Source organism: Somniosus microcephalus, chromosome 10, assembly GCF_052327205.1.
Source record: "Somniosus microcephalus isolate GS21.2 chromosome 10, FLI_Smic_1.0, whole genome shotgun sequence".
Classification (NCBI taxonomy): Eukaryota; Metazoa; Chordata; class Chondrichthyes; order Squaliformes; family Somniosidae; genus Somniosus; species Somniosus microcephalus.
In genome coordinates this window covers 63378837-63400281 of record NC_140996.1, presented here as the reverse complement: position 1 = coordinate 63400281, position 21445 = coordinate 63378837, and the positions used below count along the sequence as shown (strand labels likewise).

The window sequence follows — 21445 nt, the reverse complement described above, 5'->3', positions numbered from 1 at the left end:
ATGAGAAGGAATGGGGTAAGGCATTACACATCTGCCCCGTATCATCCAGCCACCAATGGATTGGCTGAGAGGTCCGTACAAACCTTTAAAAAGGTAGTAAGGGCCATGTGCGATGATGACATTCCACTACAGCATAAGGTGGGCAATTTCCTGTTAGCCTACAGAAATGCGACACATGCAGTCACCAACCAGACCCCGGCCATGATGTTCTTTAACCGAAGTTTGAGATCTCGTCTGGATTTGCTCAGACCAAATGTGCGAAGAAATGTTGAGGATAAGCAATTCCAGCACATCAATGAGAAGCCAACAAGGAGCTTCAACGTAGGACAACCAGTCTTGGCCCATGACTACCGAACAGAGAAATGGCAACCCGGAACGATATGCACACGGCGGGGGCCACTAATGTACACAGTGGATGTCGGGAAGAACATTGTGAGACGCCATGTCGATCAGATCCTAGCGTCACAGGAACGAGTCTACCCCAAGACTCGCGTACCTGGGGATGAACCCGACATACCGGTAGCATCTACCCCAGAAACAGTAGCAGCGGAAACTGATGAACTAACCGACGACAGGGGGCCAGAATCACCTCCGCACCAAGAACAAGACACTCAGGAAAGACGCTATCCAGAAAGGATCAGGAAGCCGCCCCAAAGACTGAATTTATAAATGGACTATTTCAGTTAATGTGCATGTTAAAGTGTTAACTGTTATTTGAATGTTATGGTACTGTTAATCTAAAAGGGGAGGAATTGGCGTGTATGTACCTTTAAGAAAGAACTACTTTTACAGCTCCTGTATACTGTAGTACCGGCAGTGACCACACCTGTATATAAGCCTTGAGCAGGCATCTGTACTGTTAGTTTTTAGACTACCCTCATCCAGTAAACACCTGTTGCTTGTTGATCTGCAGTCTCCGTCTAGTTATTGAAGAACACCACACTTTAAGATTCACGGATTCAACAATTGGGATTATGGAAACATGGCTCCAGGGTGGCCAAGGCTGGGAACTCAACATCCAGGGGTATTCAATATTCAGGAAAGATAGGCAAAAAGGAAAAGGAGGTGGGGTAGCATTGCTGGTTAAAGAGGGGATTAACACAATTGTAAGGAAGGATATTAGCTCTGATGATGTGGAATCTGTATGGGTAGAACTGAGAAATACCAAGGGGCAGAAAACATTAGTGGGAGTGGTATATAGACCTCCAAACAGTAATGCGGAGGTTGGGGATGGCATTAAAAGGGCAATTAGAGAAGCGTGCAATAAGGGCACAGCAGTTATCATGGGTGACTTTAATCTACATATAGATTGGGCTAACCAAATTAGTAACAATACTGTAGAGGAGGAATTCCTGGAGTGTATACGGGATGGTTTCCTGGACCAATATGTCGAGGAACCAACTCGAGATCAGGCCTAAATAACAACAGAAATTGCTGGAAAACCTCAGCAGGCCAGGCAACATCCGTGGAGAGAAATTTGAGTTGACGTTTCGGGTCGAAACCCTTCTTCAAAACAGGTCAGGCCATCTTAGACTGGGTATTGTGTAATGAGAAAGGATTAATTAACAATCTTGTTGTGCAAGGCCCCTTGGGTCGGAGTGATCATAATATGATAGAATTCTTCATTAAGATGGAGAGTGAAGTTGTTGACTCAGAGACTAGGGTCCTGAATTTAAATAAAGGAAATTACGATGGTATGAGCTGCGAGTTGGGTAGGATTGATTGGGGAATGTCACTCAAAGGGTTGACGGTGGACAGGCAATGGCAAACATTCAAAGATCGCATGGCTGAACTACAGAATTTGATCATCCCAGTTTGGCATAAAAATAAAACAAAAATGGTGACTTAACCGTGGCTAACAAGGGAAATTTGGGATAGCATAAGAGCCAAGGAGAGGACATATAAATTGGCCAGAAAAAGCAGTAAACCTGAGGATTGGGAGCTGTTTAGGATTCAACAAAGGAGGACAAAGGGATTAATTAAGAAGGGGAAAATAGAGTATGAAAGTAAGCTTGCAGGGAACATAAAAACTGACTGTAAAAGCTTTTATAGATATGTGAAGAGAAAAAGATTGGTGAAGACAAGTGTAGGTCCCTTGAAGCCAGAAACAGGGGAATTTATAATGGGGAACAAAGAAATGGCAGACCAATTAAATACATACTTTGGTTCTGTCTTCACAAAGGAGGACACAAATAACCTCCCAGAGATGTCGGGGAACATAGGATCTAATGAGAGGGAGGAACTGAAAGAAATCAGTATTTGTAGGGAAATGGTGTTGGGGAAATTAACGGGATTGAAGGCCGAAAAACCCCCAGGGCCTGATAATCTACATCCTAGGGTACTTAGGGAAGTTGCCCTAGAAATAGTCGATGCATTGCTGGTCATCTTCCAAAATTCGCTAGACTCTGGAACAGTACCCATGGATTGGAGGGTAGCTAATGTTACCCCACTATTCAAAAAAGGTGGTAGAGAGAAAACGGGGAATTATAGGCCGGTAAGCCTGACATCGGTAGTGGGGAAAATGCTAGAGTCCATTATAAAAGATGTAATAGCAGAGCACTTGGAAAACAGTGACAGGATCGGACAAAGTCAACATGGATTTACAAAAGGTAAATCGTGCTTGACTAATCTACTGGAATTTTTTGAGGATGTAACTGGTAAAATAGATTAGGGAGAACCAGTCGATGTGGTGTTTTGGACTTTCAGAAAGCTTTCGATAAGGTCCAGCTTAAGAGATTAGCATGTAAAGTTAAGGCAATTGGGATTGCGGGCAAGGTATTGACTTGGATAGAGAACTGGTTGGCAGACAGAGAGCAAAGAGTTGGAATAAACGGGCCTTTTTCTGAGTGGCAGGCAGTGACTAGTGGGGTACCGCAGGGATCGGTGCTAGGACCCCAGCTATTCACAATATATATTAATGATCTAGACAAGGGAACTAGATGTAATATCTCCAAATTTGCAGATGACACAAAGCTGGGTGGGCGTGTGTGCTGTGAGGAGGATGCCGAGAAACTCCAGTATGATTTGAACAGGTTCTGTGATTGGGCAGAAGCATGGCAGATGCAATATAACGTGGATAAATGCGAGGTTATCCACTTTGGTATCAAAAACAGGAAGGCAGATTATTATCTGAATGGCAATAGGTTGGGAGAAGGGGAAGTGCAACGAGACCTGGGTGTCCTTGTGCACCAGTCGCTGAAGGTAAGCATGCAGGTGCAGCAGGCGGTTAAGAAGGCAAATGGTATGTTGGCCTTCATAGCGAGAGGGTTCTGTTAGATCCGTGATTCTGAGAGTATGATGTTTTTCAATAACCACACGGATGCTGTAACTTAACAATCAACAGGTATTTACTGGAGTGGGGTAGTCTCAAGACTGGGGTACAGAGGCATGCTCAAGGCTTATATACAGGTGTGGTCACTGCCGGTACTACAGTATACAGGAGCTGTAAAAGTAGTTCTCTCTTAAAGGTACATACACTTCAATTCCTCCTCTTTTAGATTAGTAGTACCCATAATATTCAAATAACAATTAACACTTTAACATGTACATTAAACAACAATAGTCCATTTATAGATTCAGTCTTTGGGGCGGCTTCCTGATCCTTTCGGGATAGCGCCTTTCCTGAGGTTCTTGTTCTTGGTGCGGAGGCGATTCTGGCCCCTTTTCGTCGGTTACTCCATCCGTTTCCACTGCTACTGTTTCTGAGGTAGATGCTACCGGTATGTCGGGTTCATCCCCAGGGACGCGAGACATGGGGTTGACTCATTCCTGTGACGCTAAGATCTGATCAGTAGACAGAAGGCTGGAAACTATAGACCGGTTAGCCTAACATCTGTGGTTGGTAAAATTTTGGAGTCCATTATTAAGGAGACAGTAACAGGACATTTGGATAATCATAATTTAATAGGACAAAGTCAGCATGGTTTTATGAAGGGGAAGTCATGTTTGACAAATTTGCTGGAGTTCTTTGAGGAAGTAACATATAGGGTGGATAAAGGGGAACCAGTGGACGTAGTGTGTTTAGACTTCCAAAAGGCATTTGACAAGGTGCCACACAAAAGATTATTGCTTAAGATAAAAAATCACAGGATTGGGGGTAATATCCTGGCATGGATAGAGGATTGGCTATCTAACAGAAGGCAGAGAGTTGGGATAAATGGTTCATTCTCAGACTGGCAATCAGTAACTAGTGGTGTTCCGCAGGGGTCAGTGCTGGGTCCCCAACTCTTTACAATCTATATTAACGATTTGGAGGAGGGGACCGAGTGTAACATATCAAAGTTTGCAGATGATACTAAGATGGGAGGGAAAGTAGTGAGTGAGGAGGACATAAAAAACCTGCAAGGGGACATAGACAGGCTAAGTAAATGGGCAGAGATTTGGCAGATGGAATACAATACTGGAAAGTGTGAGGTCATGCACTTTGGCAGGAAAAATCGTAGAGCAAGTTATTATCTTAATGGCAAGAAACTGGAAAGTACTGAAGTACAAAGGGATCTGGGGGTCCTGGTGCACGAAACTCAAATGGTTAGTATGCAGGTACAGCAAGTGATTAAGAAGGCCAATGGAATGTTGGCTTTCATTGCTAGGGGGATAGAATATAAAAATAGGGAGGTATTGCTTCAGTTGTACAAGGTATTGGTGAGACCGCACCTGGAATACGGCATACAGTTTTGGTGTCCATACTTAAGAAAAGACATACTTGCTCTCGGGTCAGTACAAAGAAGGTTCACTCAGTTAATCCTGGGGATGAGGGGATGGACATATGAGGAGAGGTTGAGTAGATTGGGACTCTACTCATTGGAGTTCAGAAGAATGAGAGGCGATCTTATTGAAACATAAGATTGTGAAGGGGTTGGATCGGGTGGATGCGGGGAGGATGTTTCCGATGATGGGTGAAACTAGAACTAGGGGGCATAGTCTTAGAATAAGGGGCTGCTCTTTCAAAGCTGAGATGAGGAGGAACTACTTCACTCAGAGGGTGGTAGGTCCATGGAATATGCTGCCCCAAAAAGCTGTAGAAGCTACATCATTACATAAATTTAAAACAGAAATAGACAGTTTCCTAGAAGTAAAGGGAATTAAGGGTTACGGGGAGCGGGCAGGAATTTGGACATGAGTCTAGGTTCGGATCGTTCATGGCCCTGTGGATAGCGGAGCGGGCCCAGGGGCCGTGTAGCCTGCTTCTGCTCCTATTTCGTGTGTCTAATTCTGTTAGATTCAGGAGATGGTTCTGTGATAGTGGATTGGCGGTTAGGATCAGATCAGCCATGATCTTATTGAATGGCGAAGCAGGCTCGAGGGGCCGATTGGCCTACTCCTGCTCCTATTTCTTATGTTCTTATGTTCTTATGATCGACGTGGCATCTCACAATGTTCTCCCCAACATCCACTGTGTACATTAATGGCCCCTGCCTTGTGCATATCGTTCCGGGTTGCCATTTCTCTGTTCGGTAGTCACGGGCCAAGACTGGTTGTCCTACGTTGAAGCTCCTTGTCGGCTTCTCATTGATGTGCTGGAATTGTTTATCTTCAACATTTCTTCGCACATTTGGTCTGAGCAAGTCCAGACGAGATCTCAACCTTCGGTTAAAGAACATCATGGCCGGGGTCTGGTTGGTAACTGCATGTGTCGCGTTTCGGTAGGCTAATAAGAAATTGTCCACCTTATGCTGTAGTGGAATGTCATCGTCGCACATGGCCTTTATCGCCTTCTTAAAGGTTTGTACGAACCTCTCAGCCAATCCATTGGTGGCTGGATGATGCGGGACGGATGTGTAATGCCTTACCCCATTCCTTCTCATAAATTTTTGAAATTCTTCGGACACAAACTGTGGTCCATTATCAGAGCAAATCTGCTCTGGCAAGCCGTTCCTGCAAATATGGTCCATAGGACTGCAATCGTCTTCTCTGTAGTGGTTGAGGACATTTTAACCACCTCAGGCCATTTCGAATGAGCATCCACTGCTATTAAGAACATTGAGTCCATGAATGGACCAGCGAAATCAATATGCACCCGTTGCCATGGAGAGGAGGGCCACTCCCATGGGTGTAGAGGGGCATGTGGTCGTGCATTTTGGACCTTCTGGCATCCTGAGCAGCTCTTGGTTAGGTCTTCGATTTGTTGATCGATTCCCGGCCACCACACATAAGCCCTAGCAAGGCTTTTCATTTTCACTCCCCCCAGATGACCTTCATGAAGCTCATTTAGCACTCTCTCCCTTAACTTAGGTGGAATCACCACTCTGGATCCACACATCACTGTCCCCTGGCATACTGACAGCTGTTCTCTTCTGGATGAGAATGCTGGCAACAGTGAGTCGCCATGTGTTGGCCATCCCCTCACCGTCAAATCATATACCCGAGACAGCGTCGGATCATTGCGGGTCTCCTTCTCTATATCCGCGTTCGTTACTGGCAATCGTTCAATTATTGATGAATAAAATATCTCGATAGGGTCCACTGCTGGTGCTTCCTCCACAGTAGGCAGTGGCAGGCGCGATAGCCCATCAGCGTTTCCATGCTGTTTCGTGCCTTTATATTCTATTTCATATTGATTTGCCCCTAGAAACAGGGACCATCTTTGTAACCATTGTGCAGTCATCACTGGAACGCCCTTCTTAGGATTAAAGATGGAGACAAGTGGTTGGTGGTCAGTCAGCAAGGTGAACTTCTGCCCATGCAGATAGTGGTTGAATTTTTTTACTCCCCATACTAGGCTGAGGGCCTCCCTGTCAATCTGGGCGTAGTTGCACTCGGCTGAGGTTAGTGACCGAGACGCAAAGGCTACTGGCCTCTCCAACCAGTCTGGGAATTTGTGCGACAGCAGCACTCCAATACCATAGGGTGATGCATCACATGCCAAACGAATTGGTAGTGCTGGGTTGAAATGGGCCAGCACCTCTTTTGATGTGATCAATTCTTTACACTTCTGGAAAGCTCGTCTACGTTCGTCATTCCACTTCCATGGTACCCCTGTTTGCAGTAGGGTGTTCAGTGGGTGTAATACCGTGGACAAATTTGGTAAGAACTTATGGTAGTAGTTTACCATCCCGAGGAACGACCTCAGTTGTGACACATTTTCCGGTGCTGGAGCCTTGACTACTGCCTCAATCTTTTCAGGGGACTTATGTAACCCCTCTTCATCGATGACGTGGCCACAATACGAGATCTGCTTCTGGAAAAACTCGCACTTGTGGCGATTAGCTCATAGCCCATATTCCTTTAATCTGGTGAGCACCTTCTCCAAGTTGGCGAGGTGATCACCGTCATTTTCGCCCGTGACCAGGATGTCGTCCAAATAACACTGGGTCCCTGGAATCCCTTGCAGGACTTGATCCATCGACCTTTGCCAAATAGCCGGAGCCGATGCTACCCCGAACACCAGCCGGTTGTATTGATAGAGACCTTTATGAGTGTTAATCATAAGGTATTGTTTCGAGGCTTCTTCTACCTCCATTTGCAAGTACGCCTGGGCTAGATCAATTTTGGTGAAGCGTTTACCTCCAGATAGCGAGGCGAAAATATACTCAATTCGTGGAAGCGGATATTGTACCGTGTGAAGGACTGGGTTCACTGTCACCTTAAAATCCCCACAGATGCTGACCTTCTTTGGTTCCCCAGACGTATTACTCAACGACCTCTTCATTACAGGAACGATGGATGTAGCCCACTCACTCCAGTCTACTTTGGACAGTACTCCTGAACGTTCCAACCCTTCCAGCTCTGCTTCGACAGCTGGTCTGATCGCCTAAGGCACTGTTCTGGCCTTAAGAAACTTTGGGCTTGCATTTTCCTCTATTTTAATCATTGCTGTTATGCCTTTTAGTGTTCCGAGTCCCTCCTGGAACACTTCTTTTGCGTCAGTTAGCATTTTTGACAGTCGTCCAGGTGTGACGTCGTCATCCTTTTTGGCCTCAACCTTCAGTGCCTGTATGGAATGCCAATCTAATTCTATCTTCCGGATCCATTCAAGTCCTAGTAGTGATGGTCCTCCATCTGGCAATACATATATGTCCATTTTAGGTATTTCCTGGCCGTTATATATCACTTTCACCCTTATTTTTCCTTTGGGGTAGACTTTTTGCCCCGTGTAAGTCTTCAAGACAATCTCTGTAGCATTCAAGGGTATATGTGAAAATAGCCACTTGGTTTATGACTGTTAGGGCTGATCCTGTGTCCAATTCCATTTTTACTTGGACTCCGTCTATCTTGCGTGTAACCCAGATAGTCTGGTGATCCTCCATTTTGGTTACCTTATGTAGTTTCAGACAACCCAGCTCCTTGCTTCCGGAGTCTGTGTCACTTTTCTGTTCGTCTGAACTACTGTCCATCGCCTTGTGTACCTTTTTGTACTTCTCCTGTGGAGATTTCTTACTGTTGGTTTTCTTCCCAGACCTGCAGACTCTTGCTATGTGTCCTGCTTTTCCACACTGTCTGCACACTTGGTCCTTGAACCAACAATCCTTCTGGTCATGTGTTGTTCTGCCACAGCGATAGCACTTCCCTGTCCCATAGGACATTTCATTGGTGCCATATTCTTGCGGTCTCCATTGTATCTCTGCAGCGCCCCTTGCGGCTGCTTCGTGTGATACTGCCATACTGAAAGCCTTGTCCAGCATAAGATCCTTTTCTGATAGAAGCCGTTTCTGGGTTCCTTCACTTTGCAGCCCACACACAGACTTGTCCCTTAACGTATCTGCTAGTCCCGCTCCAAACTGGCAGTGTTTCAATAGCTTGTGCAGTTCCGTTAGGTACTCAGCATTGCTTTCGTCTTTGTGTTGGTTCCTTTTATGGAACTTAAATCGTTCTGCTATCAGCAGCGGTGTGGGGTTTAAGTGGTCCTGTAGGATTTCTACTATGCTTTCGAAATTCTTGTTCACAGGCTTCTGTGGGGTTATTAGGTTTCACAGTAACCCATAAGTTTTTGCACCCATGGAATTTAACAAAACCAGTGCTTTCCTAGCATCTGGCACTTCATTCGCCCTGCAGTACACCTCAATACGTTCCACATATGTCGCCCAATCTTCGACTTCATTGTCGAACGTAGAGATACTGCCACTCTTCGGCATCCCTGGGTGTGATTTAACTGTCAAAAATGGCGTCTCCCGCACTTCCCCTTCTTCTCCACTGGCACAAAATGGCGTCTCCCATGCTTTCCTTCCTTCCCGCGCTCGCCCTTCTTCTCCGCTGCGACTTCTAAAAATGCCGTCTCCCGCGCTCTTCCTTCTTCTCCGCAGCTCAATGGCATCTCCCGCGCTCTCCCTTCTTCTCCCTGTGGACACTGTTCAGCCCTTGATCCCTGGCTGTGCTCTGCGCGTTCTCTTTTTTTTTGTGTGCCTTTCTCGTTTCCGCCGCTCGGTCCTGAACCCAGCTGCTGCTTTACCCTCTCTCTCTCCGTTTTGTTTTTCTTCGACGCCGCTCGGTTTTCAACCCCCGGCTGCGCCCTGTGCGCTTCACCCTCTGTCTTACCCCGTCGACGCTGCTCGGCTTTCTCTCCGCCGTCGGTCGGCTCCAGCCACCGCTGTCCGGGAAGGGTCTGCGCTGTACCTGTCGTCAGTCTATTGCTGATCGTCGTGGCTGGGGAACCAAGCCCGGCTCTCCACAGCCTCCCCTGCGATGTTCACTCTCTGCCGGACGACTGGGCGGTTGCTCGTGGTCGACGCCCATGCTTCTGGCCTCGACTTTCTTCCACCGCCCTCCAGGAGCGAATCCTCGAAGGGAAATGCAGAGTTGCAGGTAGATTCGAATCGACACTCGTCGCCACTGTTAGATCTGTGATTCTGAGAGTATGATGTTTTTCAATAACCACACGGATGCTGTAACTTAACAATCAACAGGTATTTACTGGAGTAGGGTAGTCTCAAGACTGGGGTACAGAGGCATGCTCAAGGCTTATATACAGGTGTGGTCACTGCCGGTACTACAGTATACAGGAGCTGTAAAAGTAGTTCTCTCTTAAGGGTACATACACTACAGGTTCGAGTACAGGAACAAGAATGTCTTGCTGCAGTTGCACAGGGCCTTGGTAAGACCACACCTTGAGTATTGTGTGCAGCTTTGTTCGCCCTATCTGAGGAAGGATGTTCTTGCCATGGAGGGAGTGCAGCGAAGATTCACCAGGCTGATACCTGGGATGGCAGGAATGACGTATGAGTAGAGATTGGGTCGATTGGGCTTATACTCACTGGAGTTTAGAAGAATGAGAGGGGATCTCATTGAAACTTATAAAATTCTAACAGGACTAGACAGACTAGATGCAGGAAGGATATTTCCGATGGCTGGGGAGTCCAGAACCAGGGGTCACAGTCTAAGGATTTAGGACAGAGATGAGGAGGAATTTCTTCACCCAGAGAGTGGTGAACCTGTGGAATTCTCTACCACAGAAGGCAGTAGAGGCCAATTCATTAAATATATTCAAGACGGAGTTAGATATATTTCTTAAGGCTAAAGGGATCAAGGGATATGGGGAGAAAGCAGGGACAGGGTACTGAATTGGATGATCAGCCATGATCTCATTGAATGGTGGAGCAGGCTCAAGGGGCCGAATGGCCTACTGCTGCTCCTATCTTCTCTGTATCTATGTATCTGTGTTTCCATTGACGACACCCAGCTCTACCTCATTACTTCTTCACTCGACCCCTCCACGGTGTCCAAATTGTCAGACTGCTTGTCCGACATACATTTCTGAATGAGCAAAAATATTCTCCAATTAAATATTGGAAAAACCGAAGCCTTTGTTTTCGGCCCCCACCACAAACTCCGTTCCCTTGCCACTGACTCCATCCCTCTCCCTAACATCTGCCTGAGGCTGAACCACATTGTTCGCAACCTTGGTGCCATATTTGACCCTGAAATGAGCTTCAGACCACATATCCGCAGCATAACAAAGACCGCCTACTTCCACCTCTGTAACATCGCCCGTGTCCGCCCTTGCCTCAGCTCATCCACTGCTGAAACCCTCATCCATGCCTTTGTTACCTCTAGACTTGACTAGTCCAATGCACTCCTGGCTGGCCTCCCACATTCCACTCTACGTAAACTTGAGATCATCCAAAACTCGGCTGCCCATTTCCTAACTCGCACCAAGTCCCGTTTGCCCATCACCCCTGTGCTCGCTGACCTACTTTGGTTCCCGGTTAAGCAGCGGCTCGATTTCAAAATTCTCATCATTGTTTTCAAATCCATCCATGACCTTGTCCCTTCCTACCTCTGTAATCTCCTTCAGCCCCACAACCCCCCCCGAGATATTTGCGCTCCTCTAATTCTGCCCTCTTGAGGATTGATGATTATAATCGCTCAACCATTGGTGGCCATGCCTTCTGTTGCCTAGGCCCTAAGCTCCAGAATTCCCTGCTTAAACCTGTCCGCCTCGCTACCTCTTTCCTTCTTTAAGATGCTCCTTAAAACCTACCTCTTTGACCAAGCTCTTGGTCACCTGCCCTAATTTATCCTTATGTGGATCTGTGTCAAATTTTTTATCTTCAAATACTCCTGTGCAGTGCCTTGGGATGTTTTACTACATTAAAGGGGCTATATAAATACAAGTTGTTGCTGTTGTTGTGGATGGGGTGCCAATCAAGCGGGCTGCTTTGTCCTGGGTGGTGTCGAGCTTCTTGAATGTTGTTGGAGCTGCACTCATCCAGGCAAGTGAATAGTATTCCATCACACTTCTTACTTGTGCCTTGTAGATTGTGGAACGGCTTTGGGGAGTCAGGAGGTGAGACACTCGCCGCAGAATACCTAGCCTCTGACCTGCTCTTGTTGCCACAGTATTTATGTGGCTGGTCCAGTTAAGTTTCTGGTCAATGCTGACTCCAAGGATGTTGATGGAGGTGGATTCGACAATGGTAATGCCATTGAATATCAAGGGGCGGTGGTTAGTCTCTCGCATCTTAGAGATAGTCATTGCCTGGCACTTGTGTGGCACGAATGTTACCTGTCACTTATCAGCCCAAGCCTGAACGTCGTCCAGGTCTTGTCGCATGCGGTCGTGGACTGCTTCATTATCTGAGGAGTTGTGAATGGCGCTGAACACTGTGCAGTGATCAGCGAACATCTCCATTTCTGACCTTACGTTGGAGGAAAGGTCATTGAAGCAGCTGAAGATGGTTGGGCCTAGGACACTACTCTGAGAACTCCTGCAGCGATGTCCTGGGGCTATGATGATTGACCTTCAACCATCACAACCATCTTCCTTTGTGCAAGGTATGACTCCAGCCAGTGTAGGATTTTCCCCCTGATTCCCATTGACTTTAGTTTTACTAGGGCTCTTTGATGCCACACTCGGTCAAATGCTGCCTTGATGTCAAGGGCAGTTACTCTCACCTCACCTCTGGAATTCAGCTCCTTTGTCCATGCTTGGACCAAGGCCGTAATGAGGTCGGGAGTCGAGTGGTCTTGGCGGAACCCATACTGGGCATCAGTGAGCAGGTTATTGGTGAGTAAGTGCCGCTTGATAGCACTGTTGATGACACCTTCCATCGCTTTGCTGATTATTGAGAATAGACTAATGGGGTGGTAATTGGCCGGATTGGATTTGTCCTGCTTTTTGTGGCCAGGACATACCTGGGCAGTTTTCCACATTGTCAGATAGATGCCAATGTTGTAGCGGTACTGGAACAGCTTGGCTAGAGGCGCGGCTAGTTCTGGAGCACAAGTCTTCACCACGATAGCCGGGGTGTTGTCGGGGTCCATAGCCTTTTCTGTATCCAGTGCGCTGAGCTATTTTTTGATATCACGTGGAGTGAATCGAATTGGCTGAAAACTGGCTTCTGTGATGGTGGGGACCTCCGGAGTAGGCCGAGATGGATCATCCATGCGGCACTTCTGGCTGAAGATGGTTGCAAATGCTTCAGCCTTGCCTTTTGCACTCACTTGCTGGGCTCCACCATCTTTGAGGATGGGGATGTTCATGGAGCCTCCTTCTCCCGTTAGTTGTTTAATGGTCCACTACCATTCACGACTGGATGTGGCAGAACTGCAGAACTTTGATCTGATCCATTGATTGTGGGATCGCTTAGCTCTGTCTATAGCATGCTGCTTCCGCTTTTTAGCATGCATGTAGTCCTGTGTTGCAGCTTCCCCAGATTGGCACCTCATTTTTAGGTATGCCTGGTGCTGCCCCTGGCATGCTCTTCTACACTCCTTATTGAACCAGGGTTGTTCCCCTGGCTTGATGGTAATTGTAGAGTGAGGGATATGCCGGGCCATGAGTTTACAGATTGCAGTGGAATGCAATTCTGCTGCTGCTGATGGCCCACAGTGCCTCATGGATGCCCAGTATTGAGCTGCTAGATCTGTTCTGAATCTATCCCATTTAGCACAGTGGTAGTGCCACACAACACAATGGAGGATGTCCTCAGTGTGAAGATGGGACTTCATCTCCACAATGGCTGTGTGGTGGTCACTGCTACCAATGCTGTCATGGACAGATGCATCTGCGAAAGGTAGATTGGTGAGGACGAGGTCAAGTAGGTTTTTCTCCTCGTGTTGGTTTGGGAATGGTAGCATAGTGGTAATGTCACTGGCTAGTAATCCAGCGGTCTGGACTAATGATCCAGAGATGTGAGTTCATATCCCACCACGGCAGCTGGGGAATTTAAATTCAGTTAATTCAATAAATCTGGAATAAAAAGCTAGTATCAGTCATGGTAACCATGAAACTATCGGATTGTCATAAAATCCCATCTGGTTCACTGAAGGAAATCTGCTGTTCTTACCTGGTCTGGCCTATATGTGACTCGAGACCCACAGCAATAGGGTTGACTCTTAACTGCCTTCTGAAATGGTCTAGCAAGCCACTCAGTTATAACAAACCGCTACGAAACACAATAATAAGAATGAAACTGGACAGACCACCCAGCATCGACCTTGGCACCGGCGACAGACATGGCAATGGCACACCCAGCCCAGTCGACCCTACAAAGTCCTCCTCACCAACATCTGGGGACTTGTGCCCAAATTGGTAGAGCTCTCTCACAGACTAGTCAAGCAACAGCCTGACATAATCATACTCACAGAATCATACCTTTCATCCAATATCCCAAACTCCTCCATCACCATCCCTGGGTATCTCCTGTCCCACCGGCAGCACAGACCCACCAGAGGTAGTGGCATACAGTCAGGAAGGAGTGGCCCTGGAAGTCCTCAACATTGACTCTGGACCCCATGAAGTCTCATGGCTTCAGATCAAGCAGGGGCAAGGAAACCTCCTGCTGATTACCACCTACCACCCTCCCTCAGCTGATGAATCAGTGCTCTTCCATGTTGAACACCACTTGGAAGAAGCACTGAGAGTAGCAAGGGCACAGAATGTACTCTGGGTGGGGTACTTCAATGTCCATCACCAAGAGTGGCTCGGTAGCACCACTACTGACTGAGTCCTGAAGGACATAGCTGCCAGTCTGGGCTTGCAACAGGTGGTGAGAGAACCAACACGAGGGAAAAACCTACTTGACCTCATCATTACCAATCTACCTGTCACAGATGCATCTGTCCATGACAGTATTGGTACACAGAAGGGCTGATAATTGCTGAACCACCAGGAAGTAGAGGGACCAACAGGGAAATTTGAAGAGACTGAATGGTAGTTAAGTTGTATGATTTAATGTTCCTTGGCTTTACACACACAACTGTATGGAGCTATAGAGGTCAACTTTTCTTGTTTAGGTTTTGATATTTTCCAGATCTGTGGCACTGGCTAGATTATTCACTATCTAGAATTGTAGAGCTATGTGGCAAAATGCAGCATTACAGCTAAACTACGTGACAGAAATGGGTAACTAAAAACTATGGTTTACATGCAATCTGAAGTACAAGGAGTGGCTTATCCAGTGGTTCTTAAAGGGTCCACTGGAGGCCGCTGTGGAAACATTGCAAGTAAGTTTTTATAATGATTTTTGTGTGGTCGCAAGGAGCGAGAATATACGTCCTGGTCCAGCGAAAATATTCCCACCTGTTGCTGTCTGCTCAGTGTCTCCACCATGTCAACACCCACCAACTTTAGTTTTGGCCTCCAGCTCGGCTCAATGCCCACCCTCAAGTACCTCACCCAAGTGGATGTTCTTCACCAAGAAGCCTAAACAGTGAAGTGCTAATAGGCTATTTGACTCTGGAGGGCAACACAGTCGAGCCCAATCCTCTCCCCACTCAGTGAAAGTTGCACTGGTCCAGCTGCATGGAGTCTGACTGATTTTTTTTTTACTTCTCTCTAGTCCAAGTGCACTGAGGCCAACTGTAGCCAAGGTGAAATCAACTAACAGCACAGCTTGGGAACTGAACATCAAGCTTTCACTGCACTTACTAATTAAGCCTTTGGGGAGCTCACATATCCCAATTTCTATGTAAACACATTATTGAATACAAATTAAAACAATCTTTATAATATTACAAAAATATCAATTATCATAAATTATGCTCTGCAAACACCTACAAAATCTGTGCATCTCGTGCCTGTGTATGTGCACAACACCTCAGGAATCCTCTGCCTAATTTGCTTTATTCCCTTACCCCAACCCACATTGTGCCACTTGAAATCTGCTAGTTGTATTGTAAAAATTTTAAACTTAGCAATTACTATTGTCGATATTAGCCAAACACATTCTTAGTCACTCTGTCCACTATTATAATGGAGGTGTTAACCCAATTAAAATACACAGGTTAATAGTTGAATTCAAATCTCATTTTGCTGGTTATTTTTGTGGTTCACGTCAATAGAGAACTAACCCTCATTAATATTTCTAGTGTTACCTGGTAACAGCAGCTCTTCAACCATTGGGCAGAATTTTGCAGGGGGTCAGAGGGCACGATCGGTGGCGGGTCAGGTGAGAAAATGGTTTGTTTTGACAGTGAGTCGGGAACCCGCCGTCAATCTGCCGCCACGTGCCTTTACCAAATGTCAGGTCTGCCAACGCTGAACAGATCTGACACTCAGTGGCAGGGGAGGCAATTAAAATCATTATTGGTCACTTAATAATGCTTTTTTCCCAGCTTTTTGATTTTGACAGGTCGCCCACCAGTTTCCCGCTGTACCTAGACCTTGTCAGTGAAGCTGAGGTGGGAGATCAGTGGCCATTGTTTCAGCTGATAAGCTGACAGCTTCAAATGTCAAGTCAAAGCTCCCAGCTGAATCAGATACCTTCCCTTAGCCACTACTTTCTCTAAACTGCATTTCCACTACACATTCAGAATGCTGCAAGTCTTTACACAAGCCTCCATCCAGTCTGACCTCGTTACCTCTCCCACCATTGACAGATCGCTTCTGTCATCTCTACTTCACCTGCCATCTATTCCATCAGCATCGGTGCCCTTGAAACAATCTCACCTTGATCCTCAGAATCCCACTATGATCAGTCCAAATACCAGCAGCACCAGGCACACCAGCAGAACCAACAACAACACCAAACTTCTCCGCAATCAACTGATGCTGCATAGGGCATCAGCAACCGACCACATTGCTGCCTGGGAAGCCAGGGATGGCCTTACCACAACCAGATTTACTTCACTTGATGCTGTACACCCTGGCTGCCACATGATGCACCAGGTTGGCACCACCCCACACCAACAACATAAGCATCCCTACAATGCCCAAGCCATTCCCTTCACACACATCACCATTGCGGGGGTACCGTTATGTCTCACCATTCACTGCAACTCACTAAGCCACTTCCAAAGGTGCACACAAATCTGTCGAAGAACGCAAAGTGTTGAAAATAAAGGTTTCAATGTTTGACACCAAACCAACAGAAACTTTACATGAACATTGCATAAAACACCCAAGTGTCCACCCTTGTATGTTGTTAGTTGGTATGATTGCACTAGAATGAGGTTTCCTTAACCGAGACTCTGCCTTCAACGTGAGTGTCCTCAACTCCATCCCGCAGCATGCTACCCGCCACCACCTCAGCACAACCCCAGCCCGGCATGCAGTTGAAAAGGCCATCTGACAACTGAAGAACAGATGGAATCCCCGCCGAGGTGCTAAAACATGGCGGAGAAGCACTTTTGGCGCGAATACATGAACTCATTTCTCTTATTTGGAAGGAGGAGAGCATGCCTGGGGATCTCAGAGACGTCATAATCGTGACCATCTTCAAGAAAGGTGACAAGTCTGATTGCGGTAATTACAGAGGAGTCTCCCTGCTGTCTGCCACAGGGAAAGTCATCACAAGAATCCTCCTCAAAATCGCCTTCTCCCAGTGGCTGAAGAGCTCCTCCCAGAGTTGCAAGGCGGATTCCGCCCACTAAGGGGCACAATGGACATGATCTTCACTACCTGTCAACTACAAGAGAAATGCAGGGAACAGCACCAACCACTGTACATGGCTTTCTTTGACCTCACAAAGGCCTTCGACACCGTCAACCATGAGGGATTATGGAGTGTCCTCCTTAAATTCGGCTGCCCTCAAAAGTTTGTCACCATCCTCCGCCTGCTTCATGAAGTCATGCAAGCCATGATCATGGCCAACGGATCCACCACAGACCCAATTCACGTATGGACCAGAGTCAAGCAAGGCTGTGTCATCGCACCAACACTCTTCTAGATCTTCCTGGCTGCAATGCTCCATCTCACCCTCAGTAAGCTCCTTGCTGGAGTGGAGCTAATCTACAGAACAAAGGGGAAACTGTCCAACCTCCGTCACATCCAGTCCAGATCCAAGGTCATCCCATCCTCTGTCATCAAATTACAGTATGCAGATGACGTTTGCATCTGCGCACAATCTGAGGTCGAACTCCAAACCATCGTCAACGCCTTCACCGAAATGTACGAGAGCATGGGCCTTACACTAAACATCCGTAAGACAAAAGTCCTCTGCCAACCTGCCCCCCGCCACACAGTACTGCTCCCCGATTATCAAAATCCATGACGAGGCCTTGGACAACATGAACCACTTATCATACCTCGGGAGCCTACTGTCAACAAGGGCAGACGTCGATGACGAAGTCCAACACCACCTTCAGTGTGCCAGTGCAGCCTTTGGTCACCTGAGGAAGAGAGTGTTTGAAGACCAGGACCTCAAACCCAGCACCAAGCTCATGGTCTACAGAGCAGTAGTGATACCCGCCCTGCTGTATGCCTCAGAGACATGGACCATGTACAGCAGGCAACTCAAAGCACTGGAGAGGTACCACCAATGCTGCCTCTGCAAGATCCTGAAAATCCATTGGCAGGGTAGGCACACCAACGTCAGTGTTCTCGCTTAGGCCAACATCCCCAGCATCGAAGCTTTGATGCTCAATAAGCTCCGATGGACAGGCCACATCGTCCACATGCCCGATACGAGACTCCCAAAACAAGCGCTGTACTCGGAGCTCCGACACATCAAGAGAGCCCCAGGTGGACAGAGGAAATGCTTCAAGGACACCCTTAAAAGCCTCCTTGAAAAAGTGCAACATCCCCACCGACACCTGGGAAACCCTGGCCCAAGACTGCACAAAGTGACGAAGAAGCATCCGGGAAGGCACCGAACACCTCGAGTCTCTTCGCCGGGAGCAAGCAGAAGCCAAGCGCAAACAGCGGAAGGAGCGTGCGTCAACCCAAGCACCCCACCCACCCGTTCCATCAACCACCATCTGCCCCACCTATGACAGAGACTGTAGGTCCCGCATTGGACTCATCAGTTACCTGAGAACTCATTTTTAGTGTGGAAGCAAGTCATCCTCAGTTCCAAGGGACTGCCTAAGAAGAAGACTAGAATGAGGGTGAGTGTGAGTAGTGGCTAGTGAGATGGGGAAGTGACAATGTAGATAGAGAGGGATGGGTGGAGGTGCAAGGTAAGTTGGTGTAAGGATGTGCAGGAGTAGGGTAGGGAAGGCAGGGTGATGGGGATGTGATGAGTGGCACAGCAGGATGAGGTTGAGTGTGGTTTTGCAGTAATGTTTTGTGATCTAATGAGATCATTAAAAGGTTTGCGCCACAACAGCCTGGTCCTCCTGACGACATCCCTGCTTGTGTCCTCTTGTGCAATGTGCAACCAGGCTGCATTGGTGTCCTGGGGAGGTCTCTTCCGCTCATTGGAAGGGAAGAGAACCTCTCTGTATGCTGTGACTCCCTCCATAAGCATATGGAGGGAGTCATGGGAGAGCCTGGGTGCAGCCATGCAGTGCTTGTCAGTGTTTGTCGGTGTTTGCAGCACCTCAATGCTGTAGAACACTGACAGCACAACTGTCAGAATCAATTTGTGCATGGTCCCTTTAAGGAAACCAGCTGATGACGCATCATCAAATGACGTCATCAGACCCGCTTCTTTCAATTGGCCGGGAAAAGTGCTGGGCGGGCTTAACAAGCCCAATCAGAGGAAAATCATTTTGGACAATGGGCTGGAGCTGGCAGCGAGTCCAGGACCTGCCTCCGACGTCGCCCGCCACAGACCCGCCAAGGTTGGTAAAATCCAGCCCATTGATTCTTAACATAGAGCCCCAATATTAACTAGCCTTCAGATTCACATATTTCTTAGAGGGAAAATTCACCAGTTTCTTTAGGGATGTCTGGGAGAAGGAAAAGAAACTGGTTATAATAATGTTATTTCTGCTCCTTTTTTTGTCTACCAGGGGGTGACACTAACACCTTTTCTGGAGTCCATGAGGTAAAGTCACCTTTCCCTGACTGAGGATGATATCATGGATATAATGGGCCAATGTGGAGGGGAATAAGTGACAGTAGGGAGAATGTTACTTTGTGTCTTTATTGTACTCGAACCTCATAAATAAAACATATCAAAGGATGTCTGGAGAAAGTAGCAATGCTGCGCTCTCAATTTGCTACTAGTTTTTTCTTGCCATGTTTTTACAGTAAGTTATTCAATATTCAGATTCCCTGACTCATTACTCAAGCTTTTCTTCCTCATGAAAAATATTTAGGGGGAAAAATTGGGTTGCTTTGCGCCTCCCATTAGCGCCCCGGGAGGGACTAACAGGGTGCAAAGCCCCTAGTGCCGGGTGCAGTGTCGCTAACGCCTCCTGCAAAATCCAGCGGGAGGTTAGCAGCGATGGTAGCTGGTAGCGCCCCGCAGCGCTGCACCTCCGGCGATGATGTCATCACCGTGCACAGCGCCCCGCTCATGCCCCGGCTGCACCCCACTGACCAATCACTGGATGATATGCCCGACAGGGTCAGGGCGGCATTTTTTCAGCCGCTGTGGCGGTATTTAAAGGGGTAGGTGTTGGGTGGCCATTTTGTCTTCTGGCCGCCTGCCAGCACCTGCCCCCTTTCTCCTCCTCCTGTGGGGTGCCGGCCGTGATTGGTCAGCCCGACACTCCCCTTGAGCTGTTTTCACGGCACCTCGCTCCCCAGTGGTCTAGCAGGGCCCCGGTGCGCGCAGTGCTAGGCCCCTCCTCTTTAATCAGGGAAAGGAGGCCTGCAATACCGCGGCGCTACGTGCCGACGCACGTGGTGCTGTTGCACGTAGAGCTGCGATATTCACTGGTACCGCCCCAGGAAGGAGGGGGAGCGCTTCCAGTAGCGCCCCGCCTCCTGCTTGAGGCGCTACCACTCAATTTCTGATGCTGGGCGCTTCCCCGGCGAAGTTAGCACCCCATAGGGGGCGCCACAAAATTTTTCCCCCTTAAACTTAATAAATATTTTAGAAACCAATATATTTATTAGGAAACATACTGATTCACATTTTTATGTTATACAAAGTAAGTTTTAACATCATTAATCTCTTTTGTCATTTTAGATAGTGTTAAAATAGGTGATGAACTATGATTAATACCTGACAAAAACAATGGCGCTGTAAACAAGCCTTACCCTCCAACTTGAACATACTGAGGTGATCTCGGCAGTGAACGGCTCCAAGAGCATTTCCAGCACAGTTTGTCCAAAGACCTTGGAAGACCCAAGTAGCAGTGCTCACTGAAGTTGCTCTGCTTGTTATTTTCCATTCTTTAGACATTGCAGCAGCAAGCACAGAACCAAGACCAACTACTCCAAACATTAAGCCTAGAATCTGCAATCGGGCATTAGCCATGTTATATATGTACTGAATTTCTGTGTTGCTAAGTGCCTGTTTAAAAGGAAATATTGACTGTAAGTTGTTCCATTCTCTCACACACAGGATGGTTGGCTATTAAACTAAGTAAAAGAAGATTACAAGTGCACCTGTGTTGGACTCCGCTAATTTGGATGTACTGCAGGTACTTGGTTATGCTTGACCAGTGATATTTTCTGAATAATCATTATTTTTTTAGTTTTAAAATAATTGGAAAGGATATTATAAGAAATAAGAGAAAAAAGGAAGAAAATATCCAGTTAAAATTTTCATTGGATAATTTCAGGAATGTTTTTGTGTGCTTCTTTGGTGAAACATGATTCTTGTTTGGATTAACAATTTGTGAGTTCCATTGTGACATGCAGTGAACTCTACAATATTAAAACAAAGGACAAAGTCTAATCAAACACCACCTGATTTAAGGTTGTTCCTGAGGTTCTGTTTCGTATTAAGTG

The 21445-nt window shown here is 47.1% G+C and overlaps 1 pseudogene across 1 annotated transcript in view; it reads right to left on the bottom strand.

The window, feature by feature from the left end:
- Positions 1-21099, bottom strand: part of LOC147111524 (claudin-10-like) — a 142903-nt pseudogene extending 121804 nt beyond the window's left edge. The window contains exon 1 of the transcript XR_015079828.1: positions 20750-21099. The product of XR_015079828.1 is annotated as a claudin-10-like (transcript). The remainder of the gene's footprint in view (positions 1-20749) is intronic.
- Positions 21100-21445: the final 346 nt, after the last annotated feature.